The sequence below is a fragment of the Coffea arabica genome, chromosome 8e (assembly GCF_036785885.1).
Source record: "Coffea arabica cultivar ET-39 chromosome 8e, Coffea Arabica ET-39 HiFi, whole genome shotgun sequence".
Taxonomy (NCBI): Eukaryota; Viridiplantae; Streptophyta; class Magnoliopsida; order Gentianales; family Rubiaceae; genus Coffea; species Coffea arabica.
This window is the reverse complement of record NC_092324.1, coordinates 14609277-14623412: the sequence shown is the minus strand read 5'-3', so window position 1 is coordinate 14623412 and position 14136 is coordinate 14609277. Positions and strand designations below refer to the sequence as shown.

Below are 14136 nucleotides of genomic sequence, written 5' to 3'. Positions count from 1 at the left end.
GATTCCGAATTGGTTGTTGAGGTCTTCTGATGAAATTTATCCATGTTTCTTATCTTTCAGTTGGTTTTGGAATTTCTGGATTTGGACTTGGAAAGCCTGAGTTATGATGTTTCCGCTAGAATGCGTTCTGTGAATCTGTTTTTGTGATTCTGGTATGGTATCTTGCATTTTTGACCTGGTTACACTCGAAACTGGGTTGAGTGACCTTCTGTAATATTGTAGCCCTATCTCTTAGCTTCGAAACGGTGGATCTTGTACCTTCATCCGACAATCGTAACGCCTTTGGTGCCATTACCGCAAAATGACGTCAAAACTGTTTTTCTGGTTTTGAGCTTAACTTTCATTTCCGGACTTTTCCCTAGCTTGACTTGTACTAGTACTACTTGGAACTTGCTGAATGACTATTGGATGAACTTGTTGTTGTGTGTGTACCTTTGGGATTGGCTGAGGAAATAATGAAGCCATGATGGCTGGAAAAGTTAGCAAATTTAGGGGAAGTGCTGTCCGAACTTTGAAGGAACTTGTTTGCATTAAGTTTATGATTTAAGACTTGGATTTGAGCAAGGCAATGATATTTGATGGATGATTTCTGAGCCATGGAGGTGAGTGACCCTAAACTATTTCCAAAGTACTTGTGAAATGTTTCTTGCATTATGTACTCGATTGCATATCACGCGTGCTTGCATGTGAGTTCATGACATGATTTGGCTTCAATGAGTTCTGGGAAAGTCTTGTGCTGGACACCAACGTCTCCACTCTGTTTATGGTTCATGTTCATGTTTATCTGGAGCTCAAAAAGGGGCTCCCTCTTAATGTTAATGTTAATGTTAAATGATCTATTTGAGCGTTGGGTGTTCAAGTGCTATGATTTCCCTGGCTCACGAGAGCACTAAACGAACATTTGATCTCTGAATCATGACATCATCGAAATGATCGAAATGCAACATTGTGAAATATATTTGTGTAATGATTTTACTGGTTACTCACTGAGCTTCTAGCTCACCCCAAAAATATTTTATTCCCCTCCACAGGGCTCAAGGCGAAGGAAGGACTTGTAGTACTTGTGCACGTGACTGGATGGCCTATGTTTTGTACAATTTGGATTTGGAAATCATTTTATGTATAGTTGAGAATTATTTCCGCTTTGCTTTTGACATGTAATTATTGGAGACGTGGATGTATATTTGAGATTTATATTGTAATATTGAGGTTTATTCTTGCAATTTATTTGAGGACTTTAGTGAACGACTAAGTCCCGGCGAGAGCTGGGCAGGCGGCCCGCCGAACCCTCTGGTTCGCCTTAGGGGGAGGTGGGGTCGTCACAATTTGCACACTTGCACTTTTCTTACATTTGCACACTTACACGCATACTTGAGTCTTCATTTGCATTGCCCGCGACCTCTATGAGGACTTTCCTTATTGGCCACCACAACTCATGTGGTTGGGACCAAAAAGCCTCGTAAGAGACATTTTAGATTTAGGATTGCATTTCTTTTTTCATATCCATTAGTCATATCCAACATGCAACACATACTTTGGGTAGAAGAATTAGGAAACGTGGGGCTAAATCGCGCAACTAGCTTTGGCTAGGGTAAGGGAGTGCCTTAGGCTTTGCCTTTGCCTTCTCCCTTATCAAATGTGACCCCCGATCCCTTTCTTTGGTTACGTAGACCTAAAAGTTCTTAAAAAGGGGTTTGTTTACTTTGCTTTTCAAAAAATCACTTTTGGGTGACTTGGTACACCCTAACTCTATACCAAGTGGCGACTCCATTTTCCATTCAAAAACCCTTTTTGAACTTTGTTTGGCCAAATCGTCGCATTTTCAAGTCCCACGGCCTTTTATCTTCATTTTCACACACGCTCACATACATATCTCACACACTACTTTCACACACATCAAAAAGTGGGGCGCGACAATGCTTCTTGAATTTCCAAATTCAATCCTTGTATAAACCGTCTCACTCTTCTCGGTTCTGTGGCTACTAATTCGGAAGCAAACTTGGATAGTTTGGTGAATTTTGTTTCGTATTCAGCCACACTTAATGTCCCCTGGCGTAGCCCAATAAATTCGTCCTCCTTCATTTCCTGGACTAAAGGTGGGAGGTACTTCTCATTAAATTCCCTTAGGAAGTTAGCCCACGTCCATACGGTCCGTTCTCTTTCCAACTTTGCTCTAATTACATTCCACCACGCTCGAGCCGGTCCTTCAAATTGAAACACTGCAAAGTTTACTTGCCTTTGCTCAGTGTAGTTCAAAACTATGAAAATATTCACCATGGCCTATAACCATTGTTCAGCAATATCCGGATCAGGCCCTCCAGCGAATTTTGGAGGTGCAAACTTTTGAAACCTCTCAAGAGCCCGATCTTCTCCTATTTCAGGGTTCGGAGGTTGATTCACAGGTATTTGACCTTGTTGGTCCACCAACCTTGCTAAGATGTTTGTCATTTGTTGAATTGCCGTCGCCATTTGCTCCATTTTTTAAAAGGTCTATTGAGAGATCTTTAGTAACATCCATTTGTTTTGTAATCATCAAAAGCTACAGACTGAGATTAACAATCTCCCCTTTTTTGATGATGGCAAAATAATGGATGGAGGAAAGTAATTGAGACAGCTCCCCCTTACTTAATGCATCAAGGAGTGAATACTCCCCCTCAGAATGATATCTCTTTATCACACTTATCACCAGATTGACATCATTAGAAATTAGTATCCATTTCTCCCCTCTTTTGTCATCATTAGATCAACCAGAAACCAGTATTCGAAAAGCATTACTATCAACAATTATCAATCATTATCAGCAAAATCAGAAACCAAAACACATCATCATCAATATTGGCAACAACCAGCAATTGTCAACAGCACCATGAACAACATCAATTATTGGTAGTCACTATCAGAAATCAGAGGCCAAACTAAATTAAGCAACATTCATCCAAAACGAAGGGATAATCCACTAAAGCAATATTCATTGAAAACATAAAAAATAACCAAATAGTTTTACAGACCAGCAAAGGAAGGGAAATAGAATCCTCAATACAGGACATACGAAATGTTTAAAATCCAAAAGATGACAAAAGTCTGTTATGAACTATTATCCTAATCATGAAGTGCATTAGCCTAGAAATGCCTAAATGGTGATTTTGGACGATTCGGGCCTTCTCTTTGCTAGCCGGTACTAAGCAGGATCCACTTCTTCCTCTTCAGTTTCCCCATCATCCTCTTGAGTTTCCTCTTCAGTTATTGGAGCCTTTCCTTTGTCTTGTGGCTGAGAACTGGAAGCACGAGCCTCTGGAGTAGTTTCAGTGCGAGGAGTTTGCTCAGTTGGCTCAGTTCTTGGCTCTTTCTGATGAACATTCTCATTGTCTTGAGGAATAGGAGGCACAAGCAAGTTTCTTTTGCCAATGAAGGTCGCTTGTTGGCCTGGTGACATGGTCATCATCAAACCATCTTCTTGAAGTAGGATGTGTTGTTTGAGATCCTCTAGCAAAGAAATGACCTCATACATGTTTGGTTCTAAATCCGAGCGGGTGTTAGGTGGGCGGAGGAAGTAAGTGGAGCACTACGGTGGTGTTACTACGTGGGTTGACGGAGGATCAACCCCAGATGGCTCAAATTGATCGAGACGTGGAAATAGCTCCTGAGAGATCCTGTATCCTCCTTGTGTGTTAAATTCCTATTTGTGCACTTAAATGAAATGTTATATTTAAAAGTTGTTTAAAGCATGTTATTTGATTGATTGGTATTATTTTCTTGCCTGTTTATTTTCTTGATCTCACTGAGCGTTCGCTCATCCCATTAAGCTTTTTTTCTTTAACAGATTTTGGAGGTGGATTGGTGGTTCTAGACTAGCGACTTGGTGGATGCTAGTATACCTTTTGTATGAACTTTTAATGGCTCTTTAAGTGTAATTTTATTATTGTTGGTGGGTGGATTGTAATCGTAACTTTTAGCTTTGAAGCTATGGTTTGTATATTCGAAATACTTTTATTTAAGTCGATGGTGGTTCCATGGCTCTATGTTAAGCTTGAATGAGTACTTGAGTCCTGACGAGAGTTGGGCAGGCGTCCCGCTGATACCCTAGGGATCGCCTTAGGGAGAGGTGGGGGCGTCATATAATATGCTTGTTCAATTTCCAGAAATGGCTATATATGTGCCAGCCCCATCTCTCCCTAAGGCGAACCAAAGGGCTCGGCGGACCGCCTGCCCAGCTCTCGCCGGGACTCACTACAGTCCTCAAATAAAATACATTACTCACATCCAATAACATAGGGTACAACATCAAGAATAAACGAAATAACATTTTTCAAACTTAGAACGGGATAAGATACATTACAAATCTCAAGTAAGGGTATCATTCACCGAATAAGACAAAAGTCCTCAGTTCTCAAATAATTACATCAAATACTTATCAAGTGAATCGAATTCAAATTATATATGAGATATCCCTTCAAGCACTAATAACTCAATACAAGCGCTTTCTTTGGCCTCGAACCCTGTGGGGAAAAATTATTTTTGGGGGTCACTAATTAAGCCTCAGAACTTCCACTTCCAAACCTGTTAAGGAAAACAAATTGGGGTGAGCTAACGCTCAGTGAGGCCAAGGGAAAAACATGCAAGAATGCGAGTAAAGACACAATATAAAGCAATAACTCAAGTAACAAGTAACTGCGAAACATTAAGCAAGTAGGGAATTTGATCACAATAAAAGGATACGGGAGCTCTCAGGAGCTAATCCATGAGCGATTCAAGCTCAGGTAGTTGCCCCTCCGTCAACTTTCACAGTTATCCATGTAGAACTCCACTTACTACCTCCAGCCACCATGACACCCTCTTGGATCCGTAACCAAACAAGCATGTAGGTGGTATCACTTAACAAGTATACCTAGCAAGACCTCTTATTTGGATCAAGCTATAACACTTCCCAAGGTTCACCAAGTTTCTCGACCAAGCTCTTGCCGGCTCGAGTTACAAGGCTAGCCAATGGGTTGGGGCGTCCCCCCCATTCACTTTTAGGTCGATGAGACAAAGCTCCAATCGACAAGATTTGGTCATAGCATTGAGACGGGATGAGCGGTACCTCCTACCCTAAAAGGGCATGATACATTCTGCCGCTCAATGCTCACGAAAAACACTTTCATTTGCATTCACATGTAACACGTATCACTTATCAAGCAATCAATTTCATGAAAGAGAGGACAAGGGCGATAAAGTATGCCCTAGCCTCATTAACTAGCAAGTACAAGAATCATTTCATTTAAACACTTCACATGCACTTGATACTCACCAAGTATCAAAAGTCAAAGTTTGAGAAATTAGCTCTAAGACGCTTCGCCGGGAGTTCCCTCGAAGTCCTCTTGAGATCCTGAAAGTATACAATAATGCATTGTATCTCAAATTCCAGGCCATACAGTATTCGTGTAAAGAAGAGAAATAGTCAATTTTGACTCCAAAATTCAAGTTTCCAAAGTATTTCAGTTCATAAGGAACCGACTTTCAAATGAGGTCTCAAGTGATAGGTGAACTCAAGTTCACCATGAAAATAGGTTTGAAATGCTCTAAGAGTTCTAAAAAATGTAACCTAAGCCCTTAAAAGAACATTTAGGTCCAAATTGGAAATTTTCACTTTTCGAGTCATTCTTGGAAATATCAGTCCGGAAGTTCGGAAAGTCTAAAAATGGCAAATTTTACACCGTCAAAAACTTCATTCGAAGCATAACAACTTTGTAGAAGGTCACTTTCCAAGAATCAAATCAGAAACATGTCAATTTCTCCAAGAAAGTTTACTATTCATTGAAGATAGGTCAAAACAGTCCAAGTTTTTCCAATAATTTTGGAATTTCGCTAAAAATCATAGAATCAAAACCAGCCTTTGAAATTTGATATGCATGTAAAGTACCAATCCAGATTTCAAATGAAAAAAAACGGAACTCGATTCCGATGTTCCTAGCTCAAGAAATAAAAAGTTGAAGTTCGCTAAAATTCCTGGACTGTTGGCCTTTCCAGAAATTTTCCAGATTTAATGCACTTCGCTAATTAGGCCGTATCTTACTCGATTCTCAGTGATATTGAAAACGGTTGGTGGTGTTAGAAACTAGGTTCACAAGGATATATTTATGTAGAAGAAATCATTTCCAAAATCCAGACACAAGCGGTTCAAAATCAAGCAACAAAATGGATTTTCTGGACAGTCTCGGATGAACAGTAATAAACAGACAGCCAATTTTCAAAACTCGTCACGAATTGCTCGGGACGAAATAGAAAATGAGCTTGGTACCATTTTAAAGCTCTAAGAGTCTACTTTCAAATCCCTCAAACGGAACTCAATTTTGATCAACGAGCAAAACGTTATAGCTACACAAATGTTGCTGGTCAGAAAATTCTGGAGCTTGTTCCAGTTTTGCTTCTTTACTTGTAACTCAAAATTTAACCAACCATTTGGGTTGATTTTTGGTAGACAACCACAATACACATAGCACAACATATCTACACCAATTTGGAAGCTCAATTAACACCAGAAATTTTTTGAAATTACAGGGCAGCAGCAAACAAGAAAGTCGGGCAGCAAGTCAGAAATTTCAGACAGTACCTTTTCCAAATTTCTAACTTTCTTCCAACTTCATTCCATCAATCATTCTATATACATGCAACATAGCACAATATCAGCAACCACAACATGTTTATTCATCACATCAGCCACCAATAAACATCCTCAAACCCTCGAGCATGTCATGAAATTGCAAGAACATAATTACTCAACCAATCAACCCAAATTCTACCATAGGTTGCAAACCCATGCTACCTTTGCTCCATTTGAGCTATAATTTTACAAGATTGAAGTGTGGGTGAGTGAGTTACCTCAAGAACTTAGTTGGACAGCTTTAGGGCAGAAATCTTGACCGAAATTCCTCCAAGAAAACCGATGAACAGCCCCCTCTTCCAAGCTAGGATCAAAGCCCTCTAATGGATGATGAAATTTGGAAGTGGATTGAAGTAATTTTGTAAGGATTTTGGCTAGATTTTTCTTCCCTTTTCTTCTTCCTATTTTCAGCCAAACAGAGAGAGTGAAGAGAGGCGAGAGAGTGAAATTAGATTTTGTAATGAAAGTGGAGAGAATTGGTGACTTAATGGTTAAGTCTAAGTGTCTCCGTTTAGGGTCTTCGCGTGTCCAATTTTCGCGCTCGTTTGCAACTTTTGTGCACTAAACCTCTGAGGTAATTTCCCTAGTACATTAATAGTACATTACTAGTAGTCTAATATCATGTTCTTAAAATCTCCAATTAATCAAATTAATGTGCCTGTCGGGGCCTTTTAGGCACGCGCGCGTATAAAGGTCAAACTTAAGGGTTTTCTCGTTTGAACTTGGAAATTCAACTTATTCGATTCTAAAACTCTAAAATATGATAATCCAAGTATATATATATAACAATAAAAAAATCACGATAAGCAATTCATCTTGAATAAATTTGGGCATTAAAATAATTTGCGCGTAAAGAACCAATCGGTAAAATTTATTTTCGAGAAATTCATGTACTTTAGTATTTTTTTTTTTGGATAACTCGAGTACGAAATATTTTTAAAATGACCAATTTAACAATATTTTGAAATAATAAAATTATGGGTCCTCACATCCTCTCCCCCTTAAGAGAATTTCGTCCTCGAAATTCATACCTTAACTCAAAAACTCCATATGTCACTTTTGCATCCCACTCTTACGAATTGTAAAACTTATTCCACATTAAATATCACGTAAGTCTTGTATTCTTAATCTGTTCACGACGAGCGAGATAACAATTCTTTCATGCGGTTCATAGATTCAATTGCCTCAAGAAATTTGTCAATTCAAGAACAAATGATGTAATAGCCCCTTTTAAATTGGTATACGCAATGCACTTTACATATCTCGCAGATCAAATTCGATAAGATCTTATTCGCACACAAGTTTTGTCCTACTGGACCTTAACCCTAATAATCTTTCAAAATAGGTAGTAAGAACCCTCAAGAATCCATAACTTCAAAAATCATATCCGGTTCCGTATACATGTATGCAGATATCGAGGTACTAAATGAAACCTTAAATTCAATAATATCTTATTGTAGTCCCAAGTCATTTATGAGTATTACCACCAATTTTTTTTAACCCGAATACGACTTAAAGACCCAAATCCATTAATGCTACTGGTGTATTCATTACTCCCAATGGCATAATTGAATTTCAAAGTGCTTACTTTTCTGATGAACTAGCCTTAATCACATCTTCCTCTAGAATCCTCAATTAGTTGTAGTCCTGTATTAAATCTAACTTGGAAAGTACTACAGTCTCTTGTAGATACTCAAATGATTCATTTATGCAAGGTAAAAGATATTTATTCCTAATACCCACTTGATTCCAGCCTCGATATTATAGACATGGCCTTCTCACAAGGCTATAAGCGTAACAAATTTAGATATACGAATAAGTCATGAAGTTGATTAAATGCAAAGTAAACTTTCATTTGCTATAAAAGACCATAATAGTTTCATCAAGTTAGGATAAGTTTATCAAATCATTTCAAAAGAAAAGGGAATAAATAAGATTGTAGCAAAACATGCTAAGTCATCCATGTTCAAAGCAACAAAAGATTTCATCCATTTGCTTAATCCTGACTGTCAGCCTATCAACAACTCAAAGCATCTAAATGAGTAGCAAATCAAAATTTAAAACTTAACTATCCACAACCTATAAATTCTCACGCATCTAAGTCATCTAGGTATATTTACTCTTACCTCTCCACGAATTTGATACGTCAGAAAATCCACACACACGAATAAAGTAATACCCCTTGATATAATGATATGTACTTCCATTCTAAGGTCTTACTCACGTATGTAGTGAAACCATAAATTATACGATATATGAAACAAGTTCCAAACCCTGACTAAAACTGTTACACACTAGTAGGACCAGAATCCTTTTCCTCAAAAGTTTGTCTAAATCAAACCAATCATGACCTACAAGATAAAGTCGAGACTTTTGATGTATTTTGAATGTATCTGTGGCAAAATGCAATTCAAAATTTTCAAAATTAGAGTTAAAGATACAAATTTTCTTCATGATCCAAAACTAAATTTTCTTAGTAAGAGATTTCAAATAATGTTTAACCACAATCATCAATACATATTTCAAATCTCTCAAATAGATTTAAGAAGGTTAATCATGCAACTTAATGCATGAATTTTAAAACATATACATAATAATCATAACATATACATGGAGGGTGTTCCAACACTTTTCCTCAAAGTTTCAAATTAAACCTATGTTCGGGTAAAGCGTATATTTTAGAAAATACCTTTAAGAAAGATAAATAGACATGCAGGTTCATATTCGCATAACCTGTGATCCAACACCTTTACCACCCTTTTATATCCAAACCAAGAGCTAACTCTACTAGTACATAAAGCCCGATCATTTCTAATCTCTGATTCATAACAAATAAGCATTCATGTTCCTAAGAAAGGATTCGAACTTGAACTCTATCTGATTTCGATTCTCAAACGAGTTCAAAATGTGTATACATATATATATATAAATTTTGTGAAAAAGTAAAACAAGTGAATCTGGGTATAGTAATAGTCAAGTAAAATTGAAAGCGCTTTTGTTCAAGTAGAACAAATAGGTAATGAGTTCAAGTCATCTCACCAAACCAACGAAATACTTTTGGAGTTCAAACTTTCACAAAAGTTGAAATATGGCCATAGGACCACTCATAATATACGTATAAAGCAACTATTAAAATTTCGCACAGGAAAATCTCACTAAGTTCCCAACTAGGTTAATCCATTATACACTGGTAGATCTAATCTTCTGGTTTATTCTCGATTCATATTCAGTACTAGGGTCTCATTAAATTATATAAGACTATCCATCAATTTTTCTCATGAGTACAGGATTGTCTAAGCCCTAGGCCACGACCCTTTTTTCCCATTCCTGCTGCCATACTTAATAGAAGTCTATAAGCGCAAGAAAATAAATAATTAAGCATAAAAGAACTTAATGCATATACAAGTTGCAAAAATATTTAGAATCAAAACATGCTTCTTTACATGTATCAAAAGTTATAGCACGAGTTAAGAAGTCACAAAACAAGCCCAATATGTCAAATACTGTATATAGGCAATTAAGTGTCATAGAAGTATATGCAAGCAGGGTACAAAAGGTCTCACGGCGTGCACCACCCTTCGTAAGTCTATAGTTAAACCAAAGGGTCCAAATATCACTAATTTCAATCAAATCACATGCCTTTACAAAATTAGATCCAATCAAACCATAACACAAGCTGAAACCAAAGGTTATCCATTCGAAATTCAAAATCTTTAATAAGCAAGCCACCAGCCAGAGCACCATCATCTCCAAGAATAACCAGTCTTAGGGTTTTATAGTTAAAGCCTCAAGCTCCAAGTTCAAACCCAAGAAATAAGTACAACTTGCTAACTTACGTGTCAAATGGAAACCAAGTCAATTCACACTAACTTCGTGCTCTTGAATGCGGTTACTCTATATCTCAAAGTTCCCTCAGCCCGTACACCTAAAGATAGGCTCACTCTTCTGGAAAACCAAGAATTTTAAAACATAAGAAGAATATTTAAAGTAACCAAAAATCTTATCAAGTTCAAGATTTACATTATAAAAACATAAGTTCGCCATTCTTCCGAAAACTTAAGATTTTTTTTTTTGTGTAAAGCATAGACAAATTCAAGTGTGAGAATACACTAGTATACAATCAAGGGGGAAAACTTAGTTTAGAAAATTTTAACCTTGTATCAGCCCATCATATACAAAATTCAACAAACTCATGAGTTATTCACAAATTTTCAGATTGAAATTCAAGTAAAATTCACATATTTACCAAAATCGGAAAATTATACATACTTAAAGCATATATATATTATTTCCAATCATCGTTTGAAAATAAAACTAGTACATCCTAGTTTTTCTTTAGAATTTCAAAGCAGAAATTCTCTAGGAGGTAAATGAGTGGGAAAATGCATTTTATTCCTTTAATACTCTTTTATCTTGGTTCAAAATCATCATACATGGAGTTTGACCATCAAATCTCGGTCTCTTATCCTCCATAGCCAGTACTAATAATTATCTCAATTCTTTCCACACTTACAAGTATAATAATAATTCAAATTCGTCCAATCTTTCACTACTAATCTCTCATCCCATATTTTCCTTCAATATAACATCACCTAATTCCTCAATTTCATTTCTACAAGTCCCAAGTAAGAAACTCTCAAATAATCAAGTTGTTTAACCCCTAGGATACAATAGGTCCTCATTCACATAATATTCAAATTAATCCCACAGTCAGGCATCCTAAACTTTAAGCCGAGGATACACTACAAGATCTAGAGCCTAAGTTCTGATACCAACTGTGACAGCCCCACCTCCCCTTAAGGCGAACCAAAGGGCTCGGCGGACCGTCTACCCAACTCTCGCCGGGACTCGCTCCAGTCCTCAAATAAAATACATCACTCACATCCAATAACATATGGTACAACCTCAAGAATAAACGAAATAACATTTTTCAAACTTAGAACGAGACAAGGTACATTACAAATCTCAAGTAAGGGTATCATTCCCCGAATAAGACAAAAGTCCTCAGTTTTCAAATAATTACATCAAATACTTATCAAGTGAATCGAATTCAAATTATATATGAGATATCCCTTCAGGCACTAATAACTCAATACAAGCGCTTTCTTTGGCCTCGAGCCCTGTGGGGAAAAAGTATTTTTGGGGGTCACTAATTAAGCCTCAGAACTTCCACTTCCAAACCTGTTAAGGAAAACAAATTGGGGTGAGCTAACGCTCAGTGAGGCCAAGGGAAAAACATGCAAGCATGCGAGCAAAGACACAATATAAAGCAATAACTCAAGTAACAAGTAACTGTGAAACATTAAGCAAGTAGGGAATTTGATCACAATAAAAGGATACGGGAGCTCTCAGGAGCTAATCCATACGCGATCCAAGCTCAGGTAGTTGACCCTCCGTCAACTTTTATAGTTATCCATGTAGAACTCCACTTACTACCTCCAGCCACCATGACACCCTCTTGGATCCGTAACCAAACAAGCATGTAGGTGGTATCACTAAACAAGTATACCTAGCAAGACCCCTTATTTGGATCAAGCTATAACACTTCCCAAGGTTCACCAAGTTTCTCGACCAAGCCCTTGCCGGCTCGAGTTACAAGGCTAGCCAATGGGTTGGGGCGTCCCCCCCATTCACTTTTAGGTCGATGAGACAAAGCTCCAATCGACAAGATTTGATCATAGCATTGAGACGGGATGAGCGGTACCTCTTACCCTAAAAGGGCATGATACATTCTGCCGCTCAATGTTCACGAAAAACACTTTCATTTGCATTCACATGTAACACGTATCACTTATCAAGCAAGCAATTTCATGAAAGAGAGGACAAGGGCGATAAAGTACGCCCTAGCCTCATTAACTGGCAAGTACAAGAATCATTTCATTTAAACACTTCACATGCACTTGATACTCACCAAGTATCAAAAGTCAAAGTTTGAGAAATTAGCTCTAAGACGCTTCGCCGGGAGTTCCCTCGAAGTCCTCTTGAGATCCTGAAAGTATGCAATAATGCATTGTATCTCAAATTCCAGGCCATACAGTATTCGTGTAAAGAAAAGAAATAGTCAATTTTGACTCCAAAATTCAAGTTTCCAAAGTATTTCAGTTCATAAGGAACCGACTTTCAAATGAGGTCTCAAGTGATAGGTGAACTCAAGTTCACCATGAAAATAGGTTTGAAATGCTCTAAGAGTTCTAAAAAAGTAACCTAGGCCCTTAAAAGAACATTTAGGTCCAAATTGGAAATTTTCACTTTTCGAGTCATTCTTGGAAATATCAGTTCGGATGTTCGGAAAGTCTAAATGTGACGCCCCAAAAAGAATGAGAGTGAGAACCCGGAAATTTTCTAATTTTCTAGGGTTTATTTTATTTAATCGTCCGCCTTTTTCGACATTTTCTTTATTAAAAAAAAATTCCCCAGATAAAGTTTATGAGCAAATATAGTTTTAAAATGATTTTTCTAGTATCGGGTAGTTTTTGAGAATTTAAGAGCGTATACCGGACGTGGGACCCACTAGTGTGATAAGTGCGGTAAATGTGGTTCATTTGGAGTAGCTTTGTATATATAGTTTATATTACATGGTGTTATGAGATAATTAGGGGTTTGGTTAGTTCATTAATTCTTGCAAGACAAAAGAAATGAGATAAGTTTGGAATGGACACATGTTGCCTTGTGATTGGAGCTTGGCATTTGACTAGTCTTTCTTTACCTTTACTAAACCAATTTTGACCAAAATTTGTCTTTCATTTTCACCTTCTTGGTCGGCCAACTCTAGAGAGAAAAGAAAGAGAGCTCTTCAATTTTTGCTCCCTTTTCTTGCCCAAATCTTGTAATCCAACCATTTATTTCTCAAATTCCTTCATAAAACTTACTTGCTAGGAGTGATTGAAGTGCTTGGTGGTTTTTGTTTGGAGGGAGAGACTCTCATCTACCTTGTATCTACTGTTTGTAAGGTAAGTGGTTAAGAAATTGTTTCCTTGTTGGTTATGAGATGAAATTAGTAGGTGTGGTAGTAGAACAAGTGATTTTTTGGATGATTTCATGACTTGTGGTGAAGATTGATGACATTTTCTATTTAATCATGAATTTTCTGATTTAATATGATTCATATGTTGTGGCTTTGTATGATGATTGGAAATGGTATATAAGGCATCTAGAAGGTGGAAAAAGTGGAAGATTGCAAGTAATTTCTGTTTTGGAAGAAAATGGAAAAACCTAGGGTTCATGAAGCTACATTCTGTCCGGTTTTATAACCCCTAGTTAGAGGCCAAATTGGTCTTGGCTTAAAACATGAAAGTTGTAGGGAATGACATTTTAGAGGTTCATACAAAATTTCAGGTCAATCGGAGTAGTGTAGAATGAGAAACGTTGAAATTACTATTGCTGTCCTGGTTTTATCCGAATTGGAGAATTGCTTCTGTAATTGGTTGTTTTGGTCAGGAATGCTTCCGAATTGGTTGTTGAAGCCTTCTGATGAAATGTAGCCCTGTTTCTTAGCT

The 14136-nt window shown here is 37.3% G+C and overlaps 1 long non-coding RNA gene across 2 annotated transcripts; it reads right to left on the bottom strand.

The window, feature by feature from the left end:
* Positions 1-4367: 4367 nt before the first annotated feature.
* On the bottom strand, positions 4368-7051 carry LOC140012508 (uncharacterized). 2 transcript variants are annotated; one of them, XR_011819668.1, is made up of 4 exons: positions 6859-7051; positions 6590-6636; positions 5288-5365; positions 4368-4557 (listed from the first exon to the last, which is right to left on the bottom strand). It is a non-coding gene; the product is annotated as an uncharacterized lncRNA (long non-coding RNA). The 2 variants fall into 2 exon arrangements; XR_011819667.1 differs by lacking the exon at positions 6590-6636.
* Between the last annotated feature and the right edge of the window lie 7085 nt (positions 7052-14136).